The sequence below is a fragment of the Chiloscyllium plagiosum genome, unplaced genomic scaffold, assembly GCF_037043375.1.
Source record: "Chiloscyllium plagiosum isolate Xiang-an unplaced genomic scaffold, Cpla_swu_hap1 HiC_scaffold_32, whole genome shotgun sequence".
NCBI lineage: Eukaryota > Metazoa > Chordata > Chondrichthyes > Orectolobiformes > Hemiscylliidae > Chiloscyllium > Chiloscyllium plagiosum.
In genome coordinates this window covers 36,459,456-36,476,147 of record NW_028270170.1, presented here as the reverse complement: position 1 = coordinate 36,476,147, position 16,692 = coordinate 36,459,456, and the positions used below count along the sequence as shown (strand labels likewise).

Below are 16,692 nucleotides of genomic sequence, written 5' to 3'. Positions count from 1 at the left end.
GTGGTTTATGTGATGTAGATAGATTTCAGTAAGGCAGTTAATAATGTTCCCCATGGTATGCTATTGCACAAAATATGGAGGCATGGGATTGAGGGTGATTTGGCAGTTTGGATCAGAAATTGGCTAGCTGAAATAAGACATAGGGTAGTGATTGAAGGGAGACATTCATCCTGGGGTTCAATTACGAGTGGTATACCGCAAGGAACTGTTTTGGGGCTGTTTGTCATTTTTATAACTGACTTGGATGAGGGCATAGAAGGGTGGGTTAGTAAATTTGCGGATGACACGAAGGTCGGTGGAGTTGTGGATAGTGCCGAAGAATGTTGCAGATGACAGAGGGACCTGGATAAGCTGCAGAGCTGAGCGGAGAGGTGGCAAATGGAGTTTAATGCAGAAAAGTGTGAAGTGATTCACTTTGGAAGAAGCAACAAGAATACAGAGTAATGGGCTATTAGTAATTTTCTTGGTAGTGTACATGAGCAGAAAGATCTTGGTGTCCATGTGCATAGATCCCTGAAAGTTGCCACCCAGGTTGATAGGGCTGTTAAGATGGCTTATGGTGTATTGGCCTTTATTGGTAGAGGGATTAAGTTTCAAAGCCATGAGGTCATGTTATGGCTGTACAAAGCTCTGGTGCGGACGCACTTGGGAGTATTGCATGCAGTTCTGATCACCATATTATAGGAAGGATGTGGAAGCTTTGGAAAGGATTCAGAGGAGATTTACTATGATGTTGCCTGAAATGGAAGGAAGGTCTTATGAGGAAAGGCTGAGGGACTAGAGGCTGTTTTCGTTAGAGAGAAGGAGGTTGAGAGGTGACTAATTATGTCGTGTGTCTCAATTAAGAGGGTTGAATAGAGTGGTCAGTGAAAACCACTTTTCTCAGATGGTGATGGTCAGCACAAGAGGACAGAGCTATAAATTGAGGGGTGATAGATATTGGACAGATGTCAGAGGTAGTTTCTTTACTCAGAGGGCAGTAGGAACATGGAATGGCCTGCTTGCAACATTTGTAGAGTCGCCAACATTTAAATGCTCTTTGGATAAACACATGGATGAAAATGGAATAATTTAGGTTGGATGGGCTTCAAATTGGTTTCACAGGTCAGTGCAACATTGAGGGCCTGTAATGCACTATAACGTTTATGTTCTATGGTCCAATGGCAGATGCATGCATTTGAAAAGAAACAAATACAGCAGAAAGCAATTAAGTTTCAGTTCAGGATTTACTGAGTGGGCACATTAACCTGAAGAGAAGAGACCCAATGGACCAATGTGCAAATCACACTGAACTGAATGCTGTACATGACACAACCTGGCAATGCAAGTAGTTGGATAGTGTCCTTATTGTCCAACAAGTCAGATCAGAAAGACTAGTTAACTCTTCAGCAGATTGAAAGAATGAATGAAGTCTAGCATAATATGGAGGCTATCAAGAAATTTTCATTCCCCATGTTCTAACAAAACCACTTCCACACTATTAAAGAAATCCACATATTTCAACTGCACTTCTCAGCTCCAATATATTTATCAAATATTCCCCTTTAGCCTTGTAGCTTCTTTGTAGTCCCACACGTCCCGTCATGGTTTTTGCCATCATATCATAATGAGGTAAAATGAGGAGGCAGCTCTTAAAAAAAAAATTCTGCCCTTAAGGGTATTAGATCCAAGCTTATAGCATTAGTCTGCACCTGATTTTAGCCATCTATCCAACTCAGTTAACCTAGCCCCAAATCTTTAACTAAGCAACCAAAATGTGGAAAATACAATGATGTGGAGATACTGAGATGTTAAAGGATTAATTTGCCCTGCAGACATGCAAGAAATTGGATGTCGCGGAGGGATGTTTTTCTGTCTTGCAGGCAAGATGCGATAGTCTAATCATTATTCCTTAAAACAGTATTTACAAATTATCTAATCACTTTACATTGTTTTTGGGTGACATATGACTATTGGGGAGTGGCAGGGGTGACTCTCTGTAATGTAAAATTCTGTATAAAGGGAGGATAGTCCCTTGTTCAGGGAACCTCGCTTGACACGCTCCACAAGCGTCACGAAGAGTGCTGAGTGATCCTCTAAAAGCTTGTACTTGCTGAAATAAATCGTGACCTCTTCACAGAAGTTGGCATGTAAGAATCTCAAGATGGGAAGCTAACAATACTGTTAACTGAAGTTCAACTTTACTGCATTAAACAGGGTTATAGTTTAATCATATAGTATGCTCAAAGAAACAAATGCTTCAGGGTACAGTTCAGACTCCAGATACTTGAGCACAAAATTGAGACTGATGCTGGAGTCCAGTGCTAACAGTGTGTTGGAGAGTGGTGTAAGTTTTCACACATGATGCTAACTGCCTTCTCAGGTGGACTATACCACTTCCCATATCACTATATCAAAGAACAGGGTACTTTAATACTTTACCCAATAACCACCCCCTAACCAATGAACATTACAAATTGTTAATCTGGACATAATCACACTGTGGGATCATGTTGTATTCAAACTGACTGAGATGTTTTCTACATTACAACAGGGGTTACCCTTCAAAGTGAAAAACAATTGGCTATGGAGCATTTTGGACTGTCCTGATAGCTTACAAAGGGCTATATAAATGATTGTTTTTTTTAAAAATTGTTCAGATTTATGACAATACCTGTGCTTTATATAGCAAACACAAACACCTATGGGTGCATCTGAAGAACATAATGATACAAAGCACATTCCTTGTGGCACCATCACAAACAACTGACTCATCATCACATTTTTCAACACTGTTACAAAGCGAACAACTTCGATTGCAGCACTGATCACAGCAGCAAGGAAGTGGTCACTGCAATAGAAACCTTAACAGGAACAAGTCAACAACTGATTATGGAGAGTGTTCTATAAACTGGGTAACCAAACCGTAAGTAAATTCATGGAACTAACCATGTCCGTGACAAGAGGAATGGCATGCAAGCCAACGAGACAGATTTCACTGTGGGAAGGAATCTGATGGCACCTATCATTCTACCACTTCAAAACAAAATTGTCCAACAAGTTACAGCAAGCATGAGGTGATGACGACAGTGCAAAGAAAACATGGCTTCATTTTACAGAACAACCAGATTTTAAAGATTGGGAAATGAACTCTGGAAAAATTGAGAAGGTGAAGGAATTCATTGTCAAATCAAGTGTGAGACAGTGTATTGAATATAAAAAAAGAAAAACTGTAATGACTAAAAAGCTTCCCAAGAATTTGAAACTTAAATCAATGAAACTCCAAATCAATTCTAAAAACCAAATGAACTGCAGATGCTGGAAATCAGAAACAAAAACAGAAATGGCTGAAAAAGTTCAGCAGGTCTGGTAGCACGTGGACAGAAATCTGTATTAAAGTTTCGGATCCAAGAAAGGGTCACTGGAACTGAAACTTTAACTCCTATTTCTCTCCACAGATACTGCCAGATCTTCTGAGCTTTCCCAGTAATTTCTGTTTTTGCTTCCAAAGTATAATAGCTACCCTAGAGAGGCCGACTAGAAGTAACTAATAATTCAAATGGTGAAATGCTGTTTCTGCTACCCTATAAAGCAGCTTAGTTCGCATCCACTGCATGACATTCAATGGTTGTCAATGGTGAGTAAAACAGCAAAGTACGATTTTGTGGAATTGTGTAGCCTGGACAAGAAAGCTTGGATACGCGTTCTTAACATTTTCCCCCTCAACTGCAGCCAATTTACCATTTGCACTGTAATTAAAGCAAATGCCATTGTTTTGACAATAAATTTTAATAATAAAGTTATATACGAAAAGTACATTTACTCAGAAGAACCATAAAGTTGGGATCATGGTTTTTTGTAACCCACTCAGTTTCTTTCAACCAGAAACAGAAAATAGTATGGACAATAGAAAAAGTAAGGAAATCAAATAAAGACAAAACAAGGCCCTAACCATCAGTAACTCTTAGACAGAAAATTAAGGTCAAATTGTTCTTCCAAATTATCCCTGAAATTGAAGATGCTCCTTTACCACATTACTGCCTCTCTGACTTAGAAATCAAGCACTATCAACCAGGACAACAGACACATAAAACATTATGTTCAGTAAGGCAGCAAAATTAGGGCAGTAGGTGGGGTAGCTTTAATGACCTTTTGTCATCTTTTCATCTTAAAAGACTTATGCTCACTTGAACCCTTGCAACTTTTATTCTTACTGATGTATATTTTTCACAAATCCTAACTGCTCACGGCAAGAGAAATGCTAGCTAAAGAATATAAACTTACGCCTTGAAAGACTAACTTCTGAAACACAGCTCACATTTGTCTCACCAAATTAGGCAAGTTATTCTCCTAAAATAATGATCACAAAAGAACTATAATATACTCCAGTGACAGTCATAATCTTGTGTTATTTTCTACTATTTCATTCAATTACGAGTAACAGAGAAATGCCTTTACTCAGACTTGCTGCAAAATCATAAGGCATTGTGGAAGACAGTCAATGATCAGACTATTCGACCTGCCTGTATCAAACATAAATAACCAAGACATTTGAAAATGACACAGCTCCCTTATCATTGCCGACATACCTGCTTAAAAAGCAGATAACGTTTTCTAATAATTTCAAAGATTTTTAGGGAATTTTGCATGACTATCAAGTATCTTTTAAGTGCACATGATTTGAGAAAAGAAGCACCAGTTTCCAATATACACTTCCTCCAACGCTCAACTAAACTTTTCAGGAGTCGCTCAAGCTAACTGTTGAGCAATCAAATTTACAGAAAACTAGCAAATTTACTTTTGGAGTGCAACTTCCTCTGCAAGACTAGCATGTCAGGAATCAATACCACTAAAAATAAAAAAAACAGAAACGGTCAATCTTTAATTCAGAGCACATAATTAATACCATTACTTACCCAAGGCAGTTGAAATAAGTTTGATAATTGATGTCATGTTTAAGCTGTACTGGAACGTGTCTAAAATAGCCAAGAATCTCTCAGATAATTTGGAATGCAACAACTGATTAGCAGTGAAAGGCATTTTAAATTTAGCATTTCTGTAGCTTCATATTTTAGATTTTTGTCAGAAATCTCATTTTGCTGTGAGGACAGATATTCGTATTGGGCGGCACGGTGGCGTATTGGGCGGCACGGTGGCGTATTAAACCACCCTTCTTAAACAGTGGCACCACACTAGCCAACCTCCAGTCTTCTGGCACCTCACCAGTGACTATGGATGATGCAAATATCTCAGCAAGAGGCCCAGCAATCACTTCTCTAGCTTCCCACAGAGTTCGAGGGTACATCTGATCAGGTCCTGGGGATTTATTCACCTTTGTGCATTTCAAGACATCCAGCACTTCCTCCTCTGTAATATGGACATTTTGCAAGGTGTCACCATCTATTTCGCTACTTTCTATATCTTCCATTTCTTTTCCACAGTAAATACTGATGCAAAATACTTAATGCACTAATCAACCTAAACTCTAAAAATGGGGAGACCGTCACTTGGTCTCCAGGGATTTCCACTCACTGAATAAAAATCATACATTCAAAAAGGAAGAAAGATTGGAAGAGGCTTGAATGAGGCATAAATACTGGGATAGATTGGCTGGAATGAAACGTTTGTTTATGTGCCATACACAAATTAATTCTGTGTGCAATTAAAATTGGGGATGTGCATGAGGCAATTATCACAGGAAAGGAGATATATCAGAAGGTTGCAAGGCTGAAGGGATGGGCTTGAGTGCTGTAGGGGATACAGAAATAGCGACTGAACAAAGTTTTGAGAGGGATATGGAAGGATGCTAATTTGAACACCAAAGAGTTGCACAGCTGGGAGCAAACACAGGAACGAAGGCTAAGTCAGATTTAGTATGAGTTAGGACACAGACAGCAGAGTTTTAAATTCTCAAGTTTGTGGTGAAAGAGTTAAGAGAATAGCCTATGAACGGTCAAGGTACAAGTATTCAAAGACATGGATCAGGGTCTCAGCAACAAATGAACTGAAGATGAAGAAAATTGGTTCCTGGAGATCAGAATATTAGAAGTAGAAATATATTGAATGATAGTGAAAATGTATAGTTGGGAGCTCATCCATGGAATATAGTGCCTGAGTTATGAATAGCTTGGTTCAACCTCAGACAGTGCCAGGGAGATGGATGGAATCAGCAATTAGGAAACAAAGAAATTAGGAGGGTCGGTGTGGACTTGTTGTGCCGAAGGGCCTGTTTCCACACTGTAAGTAATCTAACCTAATCTAATCAAAGCTAGTGGTGCAAATCAAAAACAATAGCTTTGATCATTCCATATTTCATAAATGGAAGTTTCTGCTTATCTAGTACTGGATGTTAGATGCAGAGTCTAATAGAAAGATGGAGGAGAGATTGAGATATGTTGATGGAGGAGAGATTGAGATATGTTGATGGAGGAGAGATTGAGATATGTTGATGGAGGAGAGATTGAGATATGTTAATGGAGTAGAGTTGCAAACGTAGATGTGGAAACAGATTGACTCAGCTGTGCAACAGCGGAGAGGTATAGTAGGAGGATGGTGGTCAACACTATCAAAGGCTTCTGACAGGTCGAGAATGACAAGGAGGACAACTTATCATCAGTCACATTTACGACTGATGAAAATCATTTCATTATTGTGACATCATAGAAGAAAGGAAACTGTGTCAATCCTGTCTGCTTCCTGATTGGAAATGAGAGTAGATTGTTGCTTTATATCACTACTAAATTGCAAAAGTTCACTTCCTGTACAATTTAAGCATCGTGTAAACAGTTAATCATTTGAATATCCTACACAGCAGCCATTCTTTCCATTTATGTAGGAATTAACACCATGAAAAACTGATCCGTTCAGGTCATTTCCATGTTATAGAATCCCAACAGGACAGATAGAGGTCAATTGGCCCAACAAGTCTGCAATAACCCCTCCAATGAGCATCCCATACAGACCTATACCTCCAATTCATCCCTATTACCTCATATTTACCATGGCTAATCCATCTAGCCTACACATCCTTGGTCTCTATGGGGCAGTCTAGCATGGCCAATCCACCTTACCTGCATACCTTTTGTGGGAGGAAACCCATACAGCATGTGGAGAATGTGTAAACTCCACACAGATAACCAACCCAAGTCCTTGGCACTGTGAGGCAGCAGTACTAACCACTCTATCACTGTGTTGCCCATATCTTTCTTACCCATTAGGTAACATTAAAACCAATTTGTGTTGGTACAGATTTTAGCTTGACTGTAAACTTATCTGCCAATGTTGCATTGTGATTCAAATATCTGTGGGAGCCTTGCAGTGAATTCCCAAAATTCAGTCATTTAGGGCCACCCGAAATCTTATATAACCAAGGTCAGAGCCCATTGGGGTGATGTATTGGCATAGGTAGAATACTGGATAGCTAATAAGAAAGACAGAGCCAGGATAAATGAATCATTTTCAGTTTATGTGATGAATGGAGTACCCTAGGGATCAATGCTGGAGCTCAACTTTTTACATTCTGCTCATCAAGAGAATATAAAATATCTGCAACAGGGTATAGATAAGCAACAAAAAAAAATTCAGATGGAAAATAATGTGGGAAAACATGAGGTTTTCCTCTTTAGCAGGAAGTATATAAAAGTAGAATTACTTAAGTCAAGAGAAAACAGCAGAAAGTTGCAGTATAAAGGATCGGAATACACATGAATCTCAAAATTAGCTTGTACATACAGCACATACTTAGGGAGGTGAATAGAATATTGCGTTTATTATAAAAAAAGTTGGAACATACAAGTAGGGAAATCTTGTTTTATACAGGGCACTGGTGACACTGTACTTGGATTCTTGTATGATTTGGTCTCCTTAAATAAGGATTTGGCTACATTGTAAGCAGTTACTAGAAGGTTCAATGAGTTGGTTCCCGGATTGAAGGGTTTGAAGTTGAGCATGTGGTATCTACATTGATTGAACAATAGAAGAATAACAGATATTATTGAAATGCAAGGTTCTGAGGAGGCTTGAAAGCAAAGCTACTGAAAGAATGTGCCTTTTCATAGAGGACTCTAGAGCTAAGAGGTGAAAATAAGTGTTCAAAACTAAGCAATTTTCTATTCAAGACAGATGAGAAGGAACTTCTTCAATAACAGGGTTACTAAATGCTTGGAATTCTCTTCCCCAGAAAGAAATGGAGGCTGATTCAATAACTATATTCAAGCTGGAATTAGACAGACGTTTGATTGACAATGGAGTCAAGGGTTATAAAAGGACAGACAGGAAAATGCAGGAAAACATAATGAATGCCAGAATCAGATCAGTTCAGTAGGCCAAATGGTCTACTCCTTATGATCTTATGACCTTACAAGCAAGGCAATAGAAGAAAAACAGACAAATAAAAAAAAACTCAATTTATTTCACTTCAGTTTAAAAATAAGTAAAACAAAATTAAAATAAAAGCATAATTTCGGGGGAATAAGCAGAGAATTAAAATAGAACTCTTTTTACATCGGAACTAGCACTTTGGTGTTTATTTAGTACATTGCCGTTAACACTACATAATAAAAACACTCCCTCCTGATCGAATATAATTTTTACCCTTGCTGTTGTGTAACAAAAGTGAAAAACTCACTAAACAAATTGGCCTAAAAGTCATAAATTCCTAACTTGAATTTTAAAATCCTTTAAATGAAAACAGAAGGCAATGCTTAACCCAGTGCTTTGTGACCATGAACAAAAACATCAGGCAATTTTGATTATAGTACAAAAGGCCCCAAGCTGACAGCAACCATAACTCAAAAATTTAAACATTAACCATTCAAAAGACAGACTAAGAGTTTGACTTAATGAACATTTTTTTCACCTTAATATAACACAAAGAACTGCAGATGCTGGAGTTCTGAAAAAAAAATGCAATGCTGGAAAAACTCTGGCAGCATCTGTGGAGTGAAAACAGAGTTGGCATTGAGTGCAGTAACCCATCCTGAGAATGTTTTTCTCTCACTTTTGCAGCCAAACTTCCATTCTTGTTTCCATGTCTCTTTTATAATTTTATTGGCCAATGAGCTTTCTGCTCTCTGAAATATTACCAACTTGCTCAGGTACAGATCCACATGAGGTCTTGCAAAAGTTGCCCCCCCCTAATGAAGCATCTGTGACCTGTTTGACTGCAGGTAGTTATACATACTCAGTCTATCCAATGGAGTTTATTATAGACCAATGAAGAAAACACATCTTTTCTCAAGGCCACTAAGGCCGATTATAACAGTTATTCTACTGAAATCAACAAACATAGCAATTCATGGTTCCAGTAAGAGTGAAAGGACCATGCAGATTCATCATCTGTAGTGGTGTCAAGCAATAGAGAAATCTCAACAAAGCAGCATTCATAATTCTTTTCTGCCAACTTTTCAGCATTTTAATGAACTTGATTTTTTTTTTAAAAAATCAAGAGTTTAACAAACAAAATTGAAACTATTACACTGTCCAGAATTTTGCTCATTATGAGGTGGAGTTTAACATAAAAGCTCCAACTATCAAAAGTAAACTGAGTGTGAGAGGGGAAAAATTTACAAGGGACCTAAGGGGCAACTTTTTCATGAAAAAGGGTGGTGCGTATATGGAATGACTGCCAGAGGAAGAGGTGGAGGCTGGTACGGGGGTTGCAACATTTAAAAGGCATCTGAACGGGTATATGAATAGGATGTATTTAGAGGAATATGGGCCAAGTGCTGGCCCTAGGACTAGATTAGGTTAGGATATCTGGTCAGCATGGACAAGTTGGACCGAAGGGTCTGTTTCCACACTGTACAGCTCTATGACTCTAAGAGCTTAAGTTAAAATAAAAGTACTGAGAGTCAGAGTAATAATACTGCGACTTAGAAATTAGAAATATCCCCAAAGAATAAGAATTGACAAAACATTATTGTTGAGAAACTTTGAAGTGAGTGCCTGATTAGATTAGCTATAACATTGTAAACAGGAGATATAGTACAAGGTTTCATTTACAAAACCAACATCTCATCCCTATTCCTGTTACGTTTATGCCCAAGGTTACAGGATCTCAGAGTGGATCCCTTTCACTTTGGGGTGAAAGATACAGAAATCTCTGAGAGTCACCCATCTGAGGAGAATTCCCAAGCTCACCTGTCCCAATGCCCATTAACACTTTCAGCTCCTCCTCTAGCCCTTAACTCGGCTCCCTGTGCTATATTTTCTATCCTTACCCTCACAGGCTCGAAGCTTTCAGACCCTCAGGCTCCTGCTATCAGCGTCGTGCCCAAACTGACAATCCGACCGTACAAACAGCCTCCTCCCAAGGACTCCGCCAGTATCCCAGACCGCACCGCGAGAACAAGTTTCCTCCTCGGGATTCCGTCAATATCCCAGCGCGCACCGCAAAAACAACTTTCCACCTCCCAAGGACTCCGCCTGTATCCCAGTGTGCATCGCGAGAACGATTTTCTTCGTCGTTCTCCGCCTCCTCGGGACTCCGCCAATATCCCGGCCCGCACCGCGAGAAACGGCATTCATTCAGACCCCTTCCCGGGAAGTGGCTCCATCTAGCGCCAGACGGCAGCAACTAAATCTTTGCTCAATCCCTGCTCCTAACACACGTGTCCATATCGCTGTTCTCAGAGTTTGAAATAATCAATTTTTACCTTCCAAATACTGGCGCCTCGTCAAGTTCTGATGTGGCCTTTATGTACCTCTTGGAGAAGTTTTGTCTACATCATGTTTGGTGCGATTAGGCAGAATCCACCCCGACAGCACCATCTTCAATTTTTTTTATTTTATTAAACAAATTACAAAAACAGTTTACAACAAACAGTTACATTTACAGCTGCATACAAGAGACAGCAATTTAGCACCATCTTCAACTAAGTTGCCCTCCCTCTGTGATAGGCTAATTTTGTCCTATAATTAGTTGTGATTGCCATGTCTTATCGGGCTAGGTCAATTGTAGCAGAAACTATCCGTAACACCAAGTCTTTTTGGTACTGCCATTTCCCATTTGACACAATTTTGGTGATTCTGGATCAGTGGTGCTGGAAGAGCACAGCAATTCAGGCAGCATCCGACGAGCAGCAAAATCGACGTTTCGGGCAAAAGCCCTTCATCAGGAATAAAGGCAGAGAGCCTGAAGGGTGGAGAGATAAGCTAGAGGAGGGTGGGGGTGGGGATGTGGAGAGAGTAAGAACAATGACTGCAGATGCTGGAAACCGGAGTAGCATAGAGTACAATGGGCGAGTGGGGGAGGAGATGAAGGTGATAGGTCAGGGAGGAGAGGGTGGAGTGGATAGGTGGAAAATGAGCTAGGCAGGTCGGACAAATCAAGGGGACAGTGCTGAGCTGGAAGTTTGGAACTAGGATGAGGTGGGGAAGGGGAAATGAGGAAGCTGTTGAAGTCCACATTGATGCCCTGGGGTTGAAGTGTTCCGAGGGGGAAGATGAGGCGTTCTTCCTCCAGGCGTCTGGTGGTGAGGGAGCGGCGGTGAAGGAGGCCCAGGACCTCCATGTCATCGGCAGAGTGGGAGGGGGAGTTGAAATGTTGGGCCACGGGGCGGTTTGGTTGATTGGTGCAGGTGTCTTGGAGATGTTCCCTAAAGCGCTCTGCTAGGAGACGCCCAGTCTCCCCAATGTAGAGGAGACCGCATCGCGAGCAACGGATACAATAAATGATATTAGTGGATGTGCAGGTAAAACTTTGATGGATGTGGAAGGCTCCTTTAGGGCCTTGCATAGAGGTGAGGGAGGAGGTGTGAGCACAGGTTTTACAGTTCCTGCGGTGGCAGGGGAAAGTGCCAGGATGGGAGGGTGGGTCGTAGGGGGGCGTGGACCTGACCAGGTAGTCACGGAGGGAACGGTCTTTGCGGAAGGCGGAAAGGGGTGGGGAGGGAAATATATCCCTGGTGGTGGGGTCTTTTTGGAGGTGGCGGAAATGTCGGCGGATGATTTGGTTTAGGCGGAGGTTTGTAGGGTGGAAGGTGAGCACCAGGGGCATTCTGTCCTTGTTACGGTTGGAGGGGTGGGGTCTGAGGGCGGAGGTGCGGAATGTGGACGAGATGCATTGGAGGGCATCTTTAACCACGTGGGAAGGGAAATTGCGGTCTCTAAAGAAGGAGGCCATCTGGTGTGTTCTATGGTGGAACTGGTCCTCCTGGGAGCAGATACGGCGGAGGAATTGGGAATACGGGATGGCATTTTTGCAAGAGATAGGGTGGGAAGAGGTGTAATCCAGGTAGCTGTGGGAGTCGGTGGGTTTGTAAAAAATGTCAGTGTCAAGTCGGTCGTCACTAATGGAGATGGAGAGGTCCAGGAAGGGGAGGGAGGTGTCAGAGATGGTCCAGGTAAATTTAAGGTCAGGGTGGAATGCGTTGGTGAAGTTGATGAATTGCTCAACCTCCTCGCGGGAGCACGAGGTGGCGCCAATGCAGTCATCAATGTAGCGGAGGAAGAGGTGGGGAGTGGTGCCGGTGTAATTACGGAAGATCAACTGTTCTACGTAGCCAACAAAGAGACAGGCATAGCTGGGGCCCATACATGTGCCCATGGCTACCCCTTTGGTCTGGAGGAAGTGGGAGGATTCAAAGGAGAAATTGTTAAGGGTGAGGACCAGTTCGTCCAAACGAATGAGAGTTGGTGATGTTACATTCTTTAAACCTAGGTTTTGTATCTTTTGTAACTGAGCTATGGCATCCAACAGCACCATTTTTGTTCTTCACTTTGTGAGAAACAGAACTCACTCACAAATCAATCAGCCTGAGACAAAGCCTTGGAAACAAGAACAATTTATTACAGCCTTGCAAAGACTGGACGCTTCTGCAATCAAGCAGAAATGCGTGCGAAAACAGAGCATGTTAGCTTTCTTATTCAGTTTACAAGTTGAGGAATCCCGGCTCCCTTTTCCCATCCTATCATAAGCCGATTACCTCACTTGTTAGTTATTTTCTTATCTGGCCATCCTGACAATGTCCTTGTCTGCATTCTTTGTTCCTTGTTTATTACAGCTTGTTCTTTTATCCAATTTCTCTTATCATACTATAAGCATTATTGTGAAATGCCCCTGCTGCTTCTTTTTGTGGTCAACTACAACACTCTAAAGTTATTTCCTAGCTTAAAACTATTTTCTTTAAAAGACCCTCTATATTCATTAAAGTCTTAGCCTTAAGTATGCTACATGCTACAAGAATTCCGCGACCATTTGTATACTGTCCCCCTTCCCTTTCCTCCACTACACCCCCTCACCCATCTGCAAAAACATTTCTAATCTCCCACAATTCCCCCTTTTTCTTTATCTCTAACTGTTGTTTTTGCACATATTAAGTCTCCTTTAATTCATTTTCTTATGTTCTGTCCTCTTAGCCTTTTGACGATGAGGTTCACAATCTTACATTTTACATTTGTGTTGTTTGTCCCTCGAACTCTAGAAGTATTCTTTGACTTTCTCTTTGTTGCATATCACCTGCTGATTGTAAAAGCATCTGATGATTTATTTGGGTTCCTACCCCAAGGGATGTCATCAGTCAGCTCATTACCCATTTTAGGACATTGAACCCTACCACCAGGCCCACTAATATCAATAATCCATAGATAGCTAGATTGACTAACCACCTTCCCCAACCAGTCAATTCCCAATTCCCCCATTCCCATCTTTTTTCGTTCCGGTACCAATTACCGGTGGCCCTTGGCGATTTTGTCTCGCACATGTTTGGAGATATCAGTAATGTTAGAGGAGACCGCAGGTATGCACGTACAACATTCCTCTACAATTAGTGCACAGGTACCACCCTTCTCTGCTAGAATATAGTCCAGGGCCATCCTGTTCTGAAGAGTCGTTAGCCTAGTGGCAATCATTTTGATCGTTATGGCTGCTACTTGCTTTTGGGTTTCGGCCAACGCATCAGCAGTATTGTTGGCCAACTCTTCCAGGGAAGCCGCTAACGTTTTTATTTCTACTCCTGCTCGAGCGGTCCCATACATAGGTATCAAAGTCCAGAGGAGTCGATCTCCTTCGGTTACTTTCCGGATTACTCGCCTTCCTGTTTATTCCAAGGTATTTTTGGGGCTCTCTTTAACAGCCTCAAGTGGGGAATTATATAGGCGAGGTAGCAGCAGCCACTCCAGCCTTTCTGGTTTTGAGATATTGTCTGAACTGGATGGTCCCAGCATCCATTCCCGTTACATCCGCCACTCCAAACGTACTTCTCGCTGGGGATAAATTGGTAGACCTTTAAGCCACCCACCCAATATGTCCCATTCAATACTCAGGGAATGGCTGTGGGAGAGGCTTGGTTATGTAGACTCAAGATGATTTTCCTAATCGGAAGAGCAGAAACAAGTGGTATTTACTACTCCTTTCGGTGGGGAAACTCTAAGGCCATCGATAGGACACAGAGTTTTCGGGGCTGGTCGAGGGAACCATCCCGCAAAGTTATAATTACCCCTTTCAAATCTCCAAGTTGTATCATTTGATCCCAAGTCAAATTGTTGTACATTGTACACTTCTCTTTTGGTAAGTGGTATTACCGTGAGAGGAAATCTGGATTCCACATGGTGTGGGATCTCAGCACATACCCAACAGTCGGTATGCCCCTTTAGTTTAGCATAATTCTGACATAAAACGGTAAAATTATTTTCCCACCCCCTTGGCAGCTAGCGCCAATATTATTGTGACAATATAAAGCTGACCACTCATTTCAGCTCACAACCCTATCTGTCTATTCACTAACCCTTTAAGTACCAGGGAGGAGTGAGTCCATGCAACACTTACAATTGTTTTGGGATACAGTTTTTTTAACCAATACTTAATAGTCTCTTATCTCAGTCCATTCTTTTTTTTTTAGCTTGATTTTCAGAGGGTTGTCTGTAGGATGTGCTTGCCACTCTGCCGGAGGGGAAGGAGCGTGCACCGGGCCCTTAACACGAGTGTGATGACTCCAACCTTTTTCAGCAGTTCGGACGGCTGTTTCAGTAGTCAGGAGGGTTAGAAACAGTCCCTCCCAGCTTGGGTGCAGTTTGGTATTTTTCCAGGTCTTTATCAGGACCCAATCACCCAGTCATATCCGATGTACTGCGAACTCAAGTGGAGGTGTCTGGGTCAACAGACCCTTCTTCCTAAGGACAGACAAAGAAGAGCCAAGCGCCACAATATAGTTCTTTAAAAACTTATCATTGAACTCTACAGTTGGTAATTCCCCTCTTCCACCCAAGAAGGTAATCCAAACATGATCTCATAAGGAGAGACACCTATATCACGTCTAGGCGCAGTCCTAATGCGTAGCAATGCGATAGGTAAACATTTTGTCCATGGTAATCGAGTCTCTAGGACTAGCCTAGACAATTGCTTCTTTAAGGTTTGATTCATTCGTTCCACCCATCCAGGGGAAGGCAGGTGCCAAGGAGTGTGGAATTCCCAAGAGATCTCTAATCCTGCCATTACTTCTTGTAGGATCTTAGAGGTAAAATGGCTACCTTGGTCTGAATCTATACTTTCCACCACTCCATATCAAGGAATTATATGTTCTAAAAGAGTTTTCACTACTCCCTTCAAGGTAGCTGAGAACATTGGAAATGCCTCCACCATTAGGACTAATAAGTATTTTTGTTTCCCTACTGGGGGTAATTCTGTGTAATCTACCTGTATTCTTTGAAAAGGTCTTACCCCAGGGTTTCTATCGCCTCTTGGCCACCACCCCCCCCGCCTCTTGTTACTTTCTTATTAATCTTTTGGCAAGTTGGGTATCATGTGCCTACCTGCTTGGTTAATGTGTATATCCCTTTACATCCCTACTTCCTTAACTCTATGTCACACATAGCTTGGGAGCCCCAGTGACTGCCTTGGTGCAAGGTGGTTAGGATATTTCTCATAACTGGTTTACTTAAAAACTCCCATCCGGGAGGATCCATTTTCCTTGGGTTGTCTTAGCCATCGTTTCAGTTACTGTACTATCCTCCACCCCAATTTTTAAGCCCAGCAATATAATCAAATCCCTACTAATAGATTACTTCCAATGTCAGGAATATACAGTAATCGTCCTATCACTTCCTCATCAGTTGTTCTAATTAGGGTTTGTTCAAAAATAGGCAGCTAGAATTCCTCGCCTTTTACTCTGGAAACCCTGAGATTCTTATTAGTCAATTTAACACCGGTAGGTCTAAAACTTAGGGATGACCGTGCCGCTCCCGTGTCCACCAAAAATACTGTCTCCTCCCCTTCAGGTCCCACCTTTAAATTTATCAGGGGTTCCCGGTGGGTCTCAGGAGGAAGGAACCCCTGACTCCCCTAATATTAATCTAAAGTCATTAGGGAAACGGCTTCCCTTTCTCGCGCTAATTCGGGGCATTACCGTTTAAAATGCCCCACTTTCCCGCAATGGTAACACCCTGCCTGTCGTCTCCTTTCCCGGGTGTCCGACCTTTGTCTTTCGTGTCCTCCCCTACCCTTCCTGTTATCCCCTGATCCCATTCTCCTTTTTGTTATTTCTTCTACTGCCGCCACCATCATTTTGGCTTTCTGTTTCTGCTTCTCGTCTTCCCTTTTCACATACACTTTCTGTGCCTCACATAACAGTTCTTCTATCTGTCTTTCACTCCATCCATCTAATTTCTGTAATTTATTTTGTATGTCCGGCCATGATTTAGTTACAAACTGGACCTTTAAGATTCCCTGTGCTATCTGATTATCGGGATCCATTCCCAAATACTTCCTTGTGGCCT

The 16,692-nt window shown here is 41.6% G+C and overlaps 1 protein-coding gene across 2 annotated transcripts in view; it reads right to left on the bottom strand.

Moving 5' to 3' along the window:
* The window catches only part of plekhm1 (pleckstrin homology and RUN domain containing M1), a 56,568-nt gene extending 46,215 nt beyond the window's left edge, over positions 1–10,353 (bottom strand). Inside the window, exon 1 of one of the 2 annotated variants that reach the window (XM_043675266.2) lies at positions 10,200–10,353. The gene's annotated coding sequence lies outside the window, so the exon portion shown is untranslated. The remainder of the gene's footprint in view (positions 1–10,199) is intronic. The other variant, XM_043675264.2, reaches the window with a different exon arrangement.
* Between the last annotated feature and the right edge of the window lie 6,339 nt (positions 10,354–16,692).